We start from the raw sequence: 10,654 nt of genomic DNA, 5'->3' as shown, positions 1-10,654 counted from the left end.
TATTGTCAGTTATGTATAATATCAAACACTAACTAGCCAGAGTAATTGAAGAAATCATGCATAGCTATTCCATATCAGTTGGAAAGTCATGTAAGGGGCCTTGCAGTTGATAAAGGTTGAAACTGGGATTATCAGAAATTGAGCAATTGTGATAAAAGACATTTTGCTTTCTCTATATCTTTTTAGTATTCTGTCATACTCATGGCTGCTAGGAGGCTGTGTTATGTTTTAGTGGCCTAAGGAGCACAGATGGTGTAGTGGTTACCAGTGGGGGAGGGAGGGAGTGGTGCAGGAGCTCTGTGGATCTGCATGGTCCACAGTTGTGTGGGAGAAAGACTGGAGTTTCTACCTCCTGAAACAGGTCCAGTCGCAGAAAAACCCACATGGGGGTCTGTGGCTTCAGTGAATCTGCATTGAATCGATGGCAGAGTTCCTTTTTTGTTGTTGGATTTTTTTATCATGTACATCAGACAACCATTTTATAATTTGCCTTTATGGGAATTATCTTAATATTAAAATATTATTCCCTAATAAAGTTAAAAAAATTATTTTATAACTACATCCTACCAAATTTTGAGAATTACTCAATGAGATGAGCATGTTTTAAGTTCCTCACCCTGTCCAAATGCTACGTATCCTACAAGATAAACATAATAAATATATTAATAGACTTAAGAGACAGATTATTTTTTTCAGGAAATTTCCTCACTCAATATATTATGAATAGGCTTAATAGATATATTATTATACCAGGAAATTTCCTCACTTTCACACAGTGTTATTTTACTCTCTTTGCTATCCCCCCCCCAAATTTTGTACTAGCAAGTTATACTTATGTTTTCTCCTTATTAGGTATAATTTTCTTGAATCTGAGTTCATTTCTGATGTCTTTGTGTTTTTTTTACAGTTAACTGTTACAAATTGTCTATTGCATATTTCACTTACATTAGTTCATTTAATTCTTATAATAAAACTAACTGGTGGATACTATTTTAATTTTCTTTTATAAATGAGAAAACTGAATCCAGGGGCATTATGGAGGATCATCTTTTATTTAGCAAACAGCAAAAACAGGGATTAAATCTCATAGTTTTTCCCAAATTCTTCATCATTTTAGAATGTTTATCTTTTTGTCATGGCTATGGATATAATTGTAATACTCATATAAATTGATTTATTGAATGAAAGGCTGTCACCACCCTGGTGAAAAGACACATATTTAACATTAAAAATGTTGACATTTATAATAATAAAGGCACAAATCATATGTCTGAAAATACAAGAGAAATCCTTCTTACTAAGAAGATTTAAGAACTTTTAAAAAATGTGATTCTAGATCCAGTTGTTCAATATACAATATAGAAGGAGTAAAGAAGGATACATAATTTTCAAAGCTTCTTAAAAAGATACTACATTTCTCAAAAAGTCTGAGTCCAGAAAAATAATACAACACAAATAATACAATCCAACACAAATGTGTTGAATATTCAGGTTCCAGAAAAGCAGAAGGATGCAAAAATGCCAGGAGGCCACACTATGTTATTGCTGTTTTTAACCTAAAAGTCAAACCCACTGCCACCACATGCATGCTGCCCCATAGCAACTCTAGTGAGGCTTCCTGAATCTGAAAATCTTGAGGAGAGCAGACAGTCTTATCTTTTTCCATGGAGCAGCTGGTGGATTTGTGCTTTCAACCTTGCAGTTAGCAACCCAGCACTCACGTGGCTGTGCCACCAGGCTCTGGCTTTGTGATTTGCAGTTCAGCGTTTACCTGAAAGTGCCCATCTGCATGAAACACTGCCCAATCCTGTGTCACCCTCACAACTGCCAGGTTTGAACCCCTTATTGCTCCATTCATGTCCTTAAAGTTTACCTCTTTCTCATACCCCCTACCTTACCAAGAATGACGCCCCCTCTCCAGACAGTGAACCCTCCTGACCTGTCCAAAATATGTGAGACCGCATTTGCTGTTCTCACTGCTAGGAGCATTCTGGCTGTACTCATTCAAGACTGACTTGCTGGGCTCCAAACCAAAACCAAACTCAAAGCCATTGCGCTGATTCCAACCCATAATGAGCCTATGGAACAGGGTGGCGCTGTTCCTGTGGGGTTCTGAGACGATAACTCTATGAGGAATATAAAGCCTGGTCTTTCTCCTGAGGAATAGCTGGTAGTTTTGAACTGCTGGCCTGTGGTTAGCAGCCCCAAAGTGCAACGACTACACAAACAGATCTCATCTTTGGGCAATCTACGGTAATTTCAGAAAATTTCACCATGCCCTTTATTAATGGCATTAAAACATTATCTCTGGACTCCCATATCCATTGCTCAGTTTTCACATGCATATGAGGTGATTGACAATACCATGCGTGGATTAGGCACACCTTACTCCTCAGAATGACCTCTTTGCTCTTTAACACTTTAGAGAGGTCAATTGCAGCAGATTTTCCAAATGTACTATGTCATTTGATTTTGATTTCTCGACTGTTGCTTCCATGAGCATTGATTTTGGATCCATGTAAAGGGAAATAATTGACAGCTACAAACTTTTCTCTTTATTATAATATTGTTTATTGATCCTATTGAGAGTATTCTTGCATAGTTTTCTTTAATGAGATGTGATCCAAAATGACATCTGTAGTCATTGACCTTCATAAATGTGGAAATGGCATGGGGGCCACATCTGACCTCCTTTGTGGACAGAATGGAGAAAAACAATCCAACTCCACACCTGCATTCATTCAATATCCACATGACAGGGTTCAGCCATGTCTCTACCCTTCATCCTACATCACTCTGTTCTGGCAGCAATCAGCCCTTCCACGGTACTCTACTTCTCTGCTGGCTTTCCTAATTTGTTTTGATGGCCATAAAAAACTCATGGAGGATACTCAAAATTCTGGAGGGTATTAGGAAAATAAACAGATTACAAATGTTAAGGATACAGTTCTTCTGTTTGCAAGGCTTCTTCTCAACCGTGTGGACAGGCATGTCCCACTAGTCCTCAACCTCCCGGTCATGTTATCCCTTGCCCCCTGCTTGGTCCTTGGGCTGGCAAACACAGCACTCTGCCTCCCAGGCAGGTGCTGATCTTCTGCCCTCTCTCAGGGTCTCAGTGTGAGCTCCCACTTTGTCTCCTGCTCTCGGCACTGTGACCACCCGTGTCTCTGCTGCCATTGCCATTTCATGCAGGCATCTCGCATATGCTTTGCAGGGGGTTCTTCTTTCTCAATGGTCTTGATCTAGGAATCCAGCCCTTTCCACTTCTGAGACAGTCCACTGATCTACCCAGTGGAATAGTAAAACGGAGCAAGGCCCACGTTACTGTCCTCTAGGCCTTGTTTCATGTGTACACGTATTCATTAGGTGCAAGTTACAAAAATATGGAAATCAGAGCCATATTAAACAATTGCGCTTCCTTGTAGTAAGTAGGTACAACAAGTCCTTCTTCCTTTTAGCAAGATTGTTCATGAGCCTTCCATAGTGTGTTATACTACAAACATATTCACTAAGTGACTATGGCCTTGGGTGGATTTTTCATCAAGCTAATCCAGACACAAATCTAAATTCAAGTACTTCCCATAGGAAGTGATTCTAGGCAGTGCCACAAACCTCCCACCAAACTCACTGCCACGGAGCCCATTCCACCTCAGAGCTGGCACTCCTAGGCATTCCAAGTAAAACGGTCCCTCGCGCTTCCGAGGTTGTACATCTTCGCCATGGCATATAAAATAAAAATAATTGCCCTAATTTAGTACAAAATACACATAGCAACTCTACTTAGGAGTGATGGTGGGACAAGAAATTACAAACAGGATCCTCAGGAATGGTTTTCCAGATAAAATACTCCATCCTCTGAGTCTTGAACGACAAATAAGAGAACTGAATAGGTAGGAAGAGAACAGCAATCCATGTGCCAAGGTAAAACCCAAACCGAACTCTGCCATTGCGTCAACGCGAATTCACAGCGACCCCACAGGACTGGGTAGAACTGCCCTTGTGGGGTTTTGAGACTATAATTCTTTAAGGTGTAGAAAGCCCTACCGTGTCCTGTGGCAAGGCTGTTGGTTTCAAACTGCTGACCTTGCAGCTAGCACACCAGTGGATAAGGCACAGAGGCCTGACGTAGAAAAGGACCTCAGTACACTGGGTGAATGAACAGCCGTCAGCTGGGAAAGGGATGTTTTGGATGAGATGGTGGTAGGTAGCATTGACTGTAATTTCACTATTCAGTCATATTCAATGTAGTCTATTTCTTTTCAGTCTTTATATGTATCAGCAGAGATTTGCATGGGCCTGGATGGCCTGACTCACATGCGCTATATTTGGCTGGCTGCCTATCGTAGCTTTTAGCAATGTGTGGGCCAAGAGTCTCTCATTATCTAACAGAAAGCTTTGAGTTCTTTTCATAATGAAAAATGTCCAAGGCCAACCAAAGTAAAAACTACAAAGTGTCTTGAGGCTCAGAAGGTCATTTTGATTGTATTTCGTGGCCAAGGCTTATCACTAAAAAAATCTATTCATTATAGAAGCAATAAACTGTTGTGGTTATTTTTGAAGTTTACTATGCTGAGTTGCTAAGAAACAAGTTTAATGAGATTTTTATTTTTTAAGATATAATTTTATTTATTATATTTTGTACTAAACATATCTAATTTCTTTTGAAGAAAGTGAATGAAGTTTTTCTTTTTTCTGTACATTAGAATAAGGAGTTTTAAAAGAAAACTTAGTTTTCAGCCTAATTTTTTTTCCTTTGCAATCCTAGAAGATTACTGAGTGCTCTGCATAAAATTCCAATTCTGAATTCTTTCAGACAGAGTCTGTGAAAACATCCATATGTTTGAGGCCTTCAATTATAAAAGGAAAGAAACTACATCCAATTTTGAAGTAAATTTACTGATATATTCTTTCTTTTCTTCCCTCCAAATTTTTCCCTTCAATCATTTTAAGTGAGTCTTTGTACTCTACAACTAGAACCCTCTGGGGCACCATACTAAAGGCTAATACCAGTAAGTCAGAGCTGTTTACGTCTGCCTAAAGAAGCAAAACCACACACTGTCATAAAAGGGATAACACGCCATTATAAAAAATACCATAGTATATGAAAATACTAATATTTTATGAAGCAGAAAAGAGTTCAACATCCGGACTCATAGTCCAATTTAAAAATAACAGCACAATAGATCCATTACAGTAAATACTTTTAGATATTTCAGTTTGTGGTTATAGTCAATAGAGTAGCTGCTTCAAATTAATCTAATAAATTTACTTAAAAACAAATGAAAAGAGTTATAGATTTCTATCTTCCTTTCCTAACAGAATCGCAAGCAGCAGTTCAGAAATATGGCCATGTAATCTGTGTTTTTAAATCGACCTCCATGTTACAGCAATGCACCACACATTTTGGAGATGTGACTTGATCCGGTTTCCCCACCAAAATCCCTACTGTAGACATAATGATTTTTTTTGAATCACTATATTCTCAGCTACATTTTCTCATTTTGATAAATTTTATAAAAAGGGGAAAGGATATTATAATAATAAAAAAAACATTGGATGCCCAAATAAAGGACTTTCTAAAACATCAAACTATTCATTGTATCTTTTTTTTTCAAATCAAACTTATGGACCTTTTATGTTTTCTTGCTATTCACTTTATTGTTACTCTCCCATATACTAGATTTATTCCAACTTTATACAAAATAATCAAAGCCATGCTCAAGGTTTTTGCTTTTTTTTTCAGCACTGTGGTATTTATTAGGGAGGCACCTTCCTTACACTTTAGTTAGAAGAGGAGTGGTATTAGATATGTCCCTGCCAGGTTCTCATTTGTAATTTAATATAGTCTTTATATTGTAAACTTGGCGGGTTAGTTTTTCTCAAGGTAAAAAAAAGAAAACTACTTGTGGAAGATATTAGGATGTTAATAAATATTAATTTAATGGGAGATTATTGATACTCTGATATAGTAAATTTATAGACATTTAATTTTCAGGAGTTCTCAAAATTTTAAAACATTTAATTTGTGATACATATTTTTAAGTACTATGATAGGTAGGTTTATTGTGCAAACCTGGCCAAGGAACATGTATGGGATTAATTGAAGGGTGGAGAGATAAATGGCTTGGTGAGCCTTGCCTTTCTGGTCTCTTGCTCTTTGATGATCAGACCAGTATGCGACTGCCTTAGCTGGTTTTCTGCCTCAACTTGTGAGCTGCACTACCTGTGGGACACACAACCCCTAGACTGTGTCACTATAGTTTGAGGTTCCTTCAAGATCTGCTTCGCCAAGCTACTGGAGTGTGCATCGCTTGAGCTGGGGACTGTCAGACCCTGTCATCTGGCTCACTTTTGGTGACCTGCCTTGCTGTTTGCTGCCTGTTGCCGGATTGCCTGAATTGCTCTACAGAGAACTTAACTGTCTGCTTCCTTGACTTGCCCCCAGCGGCCCTCAAGACTTGAAGGACTCCCAGTGTATTAGCTGTCTCATGGAAGTAAGTTATACTGAGCCATTTATATAGTTCTACAGACTAATTAGCTGTTTATTTGTCCTGGCTTTGTTTCTCTAGAGAACTTTGCCTAACATAAGCACTAAGACCTCAAGTTTGATGTCACACTTGGATTAAATGCATAAAATTAACTTCGATTCAGCAATCCATTTACTCATACAAATTACTCAGTTATTGGCTACTTTATTTTTGTTTAAACAATTTTGCCAAATAGAATTTAGAGTGGTTTTCAGCAGAACATAATAGACTATTTTAATTAATTACAAATGAAAGACCACAGATAAGGATAATGAAAGAAAGAAAATATACTGACTCCATTGAAATAATGCAATAATAAGAATTGATTTTTATAAATGTGTTTTTGAGCAGGTCAGAAACAGGGGGCCTAAACATTAAAGCCATTTTTAATTACATAATTGAGAAAAAAAAAGACTAATTTCTTGGTATACTAGGCATGCTTTCCACAAAAAAAAATGTTTAATGGTAAATACAACGGGTATCACTAATTGATAATATTGCAGCAAATGAACACATGAAGCTATTTCTTATGTTTTTGTTGGGTGGCCTCATGTTGGACCTGACTCAAAAGGACCCTGTGTTCAACAGAAGGAAACAGTGCCCTATCCTGCCTCATCCTCACTAAGGTTATGTTGAAGCCCAGTATTACAGTCTCTATGTTGATCCATCTTGTCCAAGAGCTTCCTCTTTTTCACTTGACCAAGTGTGACGTCCTTTTCCAGGGACTGATCTCTCATGATAACATGTACAAAGTAGTTGATAAGTCTCACCATTCTCATTTCTAAGGAGCACAATTGACCGTACTTCTTTCAAGATAGGTTTGTTTGTGCTTCTAAGAGTCCATGTTCGATTCAAAATAATCGGCTTCAAAATTCAAATACATGTATTCTTATAGTAACATTTAACAGAATAGAAAGTGGTTCTACAAAGAGTTAAGCTGATGCAAATTTATTTAAATTACTACCGCTCAGAATAACTGAAAGTATGAGAAAAGGAAATCTTTTGGACTAAATACCCTTGCCAGTCTCTGCTGTTCAGCTTTGCTGTATTTTGCTATTAATGCAGGTGTGAGATGATATCTCAATGTGTCAGTTTGCTTCTGCTACTGGCTAATGACTGAAAACATTTATTCATTTGCCTGCCTGCTAAATGTCTTCTTCAGTTAAGTTTTTATTAATGTCCTCTTCCTGTTTCTTAATTGGATTATTTGTATTATTGATGTTGAGGTGTTGAAGTTTTCTGTAAATTTTGAAGATTAGTCTTTTGCCCAATATAAATTTGTCATTTTTTTCTCAGCTGTAGCTTCTCTTTTGGGGGAAGACTCTCTCTTTTTCAAGGTTTTAGTGTAAATTGGATGAAGGTTTATAGAACAGATCCATTTGCCACTCAGTAATTCATACACAATTTGATTCACCTCATTGATCGCAATCCCCACAATAAAATAGAATTTATCCCCTTTCCTCCCTGTTTTCCTGTTTTAATTCCTCCTTCTTTCCTAACTCGTCTGAATTTTGTCCTGGGTTAAGTACCAACCTTTTAATCTCCTAGAGTCCGTTTTGCTAAGATGTATAGACCTCACTATTGCTATTATTCCCCTTACAGACTTCTCCATTGGTTGGCTGAAAATTGAGCCATGCAAGTGATCTCATTTCCAGACCCGAAGGGTGGCTAAGGGTAGTAAGAGACATTAATCCCATCCTAATCTGCGTACCACTGTGTATCTGTAATCACATTTTATTACGTCAGGGTCATGAGAGATTACTAGACGTTAATTGCCAACCATGGAGAACCTTTCTCAGACAAACTGACAAAAACACAGCTATCATACTCAGAAGCTGAAAGATAGTTTACTGTGAAAAAAATGCAAGACAAATTGCTATAAGATTTTCAATCATTAGCAAGATGGATGCACTGGAATTAAAGAGAGCCTGCGCCCAACACCAGACGAACGCACATGCTTTTCAAGCACATATAAAGCATCAAAGCAAGATACACTGCTGCGCAGCCTGTTGTGGTCACAAACACAGTGCACCGTGTGTTTCTGGGGACTTTTCACTTTCCCTCCTTACCTTGTTTCTGTGTTCATGGAAATAGTTTCAAAAAGGCCATCACCTGCATTAAGTTCATCTCATCATTTTGAAAGCTCTCTTGAAAGCGGTGTCCATCCTGCCTCCATATAAATTATCACTACCACTAGTTTTATTTTTTAAATTTCAATACTTAAACTATCAAATTATACAAGCATCACACTAACATCTCGAGGTATACTATGGGTCGGTTGAACATCCTGCTGTTCAGTGATAACGTGCTCCTCTCACTTAACTCTCACAACAATTTTTAAGCTGCATGCTATTCTCACAGCTCATTTTGAAGAATAGGAAAATGAGGCTAAAACAGAGAAAGCCATTTTTTTTATACACATATAGGAGTGGTAAAAACTTTAATTTAAATCTCATTCATTCATTTTCCAAACACAAGCTTATACTTGGCTACTTCAACTGGCTCTTCTTCCAAATGTCAAGCATTATACTTGATAATTTCAGCAGTAATCAAGATTTTAATGGAAGTAGAATTTGAAGTAAAACTATAGAACTGGTCAAAAATGAGGGAGTCACTTTAAGCAGCCTCAGCTATTTCTATATTACAAGATATAAAAACTCAAATAAAAACACTGAGTCTGTGCCAACTCGTAGTGACCATATAGGACAGGGTAGAACTGCCCCATTGAGTTTCTGAGACTATATGTCTTACCAGAGTAGAAAGCCCTGTCTTTCACCTGTAGAGCTGTGGGAGGTTTCGAACTGCTGACCTTAAGGTTAGCAACCCAATGTGTAGGCACTCTGCCACCAGTGCTCCTCTATGGAAAGATATATTGACTCAGAAAATCATGACACTCTCACAGTGATTGAGGTAAAGGGTCATTGGGCACTTCTTGCAGCTAGAGATGTAACGGTCAGATGACAGAATATTATTTTATGTTAAACTTAAAAACAATGGAAATATGCAAGTAGTGAGAGAAAAGTACGGTCTAAATTATATTTTGGAAAATCTGGACTGCCTACTAATAATGATATCATAAAGGAAATTTTGATAGTTTTTATTTTGTACTCTCGAACTAAGCAAAATTTCAAATCCCTGTATCGAAAGATTAAGTACTATCAGCAGGACTAAATTTCCCAGAAGGAAAGAAATAATTGTTAATAAAACTTGACTTTCTACCTTCCAGTAATACCTAGTTTGAAATTTCAGAAACTTATCATGTTCTAAAATTGAAATTATTTTTATTAGTATAAAATAGCTTTAGTCATTTCATTATTACCCAACATTCTAGAATTTAAGTAAATATATCTCACTAGTATGACCTATAATACTTTATGCTTATTTCTAATGGTGCTGTAAAATAGCAAAACATTAGTCTACATCATGAATTATATCTTCAAAAGAACAATTAGTCCACTGTATAACCCATCCCCAAAACCAAAAACCAACTTCACCATGCTCATAGCAACCCTATGGGACAAAGTAGAACTTCCTCTTGTTGGTTTTTTGAGACTGTAAATCTTTTCAGGAGTAAAAAGCCTTCTCTTTCTCTGACGGTGTGACCCACCACTCACTATTTGTTAGACATCGACTAGCATTACACTCAGAAATTTTCCTATACAATGTCATTCAATGTAAAACTTGAAATAGCTCTGCTTAGTAGACAGGTATCTCTATTTAATGGCAAGAGAGCAGAAGCACAAAGAAGATAAACATTGTTATTGGCAGGATAGATTGTGTTTCACTTAAAATCTGCATTCTATGGTCCAGAGAAAAATAAGATGAAGTCTAACCTTACACCAGATTGGTCTGTGAAGGGATGGGAGTGATACTGAGGGCACAGAAACCCAATAAGACCAGACTGCCTGGCTCTGAAAGTCTGAACCAACAGTGAGGGCCTAAAGAGCAAGATGTCTTAGCAGGAGGTGTATTCCAAACCATCAGGTTGGGTGTGGAAGAAGATTCATCTCTAAAGAGACAAGAGAGGAAAACTGAACAAGAACCTAAAAGAAATGTGAAATTAGTGGAAGAAGGCAGAGGCCAAGGAAGAAGAACACTTACGTAGTTGTCAGACCTAAAGAAATGAA

Source organism: Echinops telfairi, unplaced genomic scaffold (assembly GCF_000313985.2).
Source record: "Echinops telfairi isolate 266 unplaced genomic scaffold, ASM31398v2 ScPeMD7_1713;HRSCAF=2227, whole genome shotgun sequence".
Classification (NCBI taxonomy): domain Eukaryota; kingdom Metazoa; phylum Chordata; class Mammalia; order Afrosoricida; family Tenrecidae; genus Echinops; species Echinops telfairi.
This window is presented reverse-complemented; position numbering follows the sequence as displayed.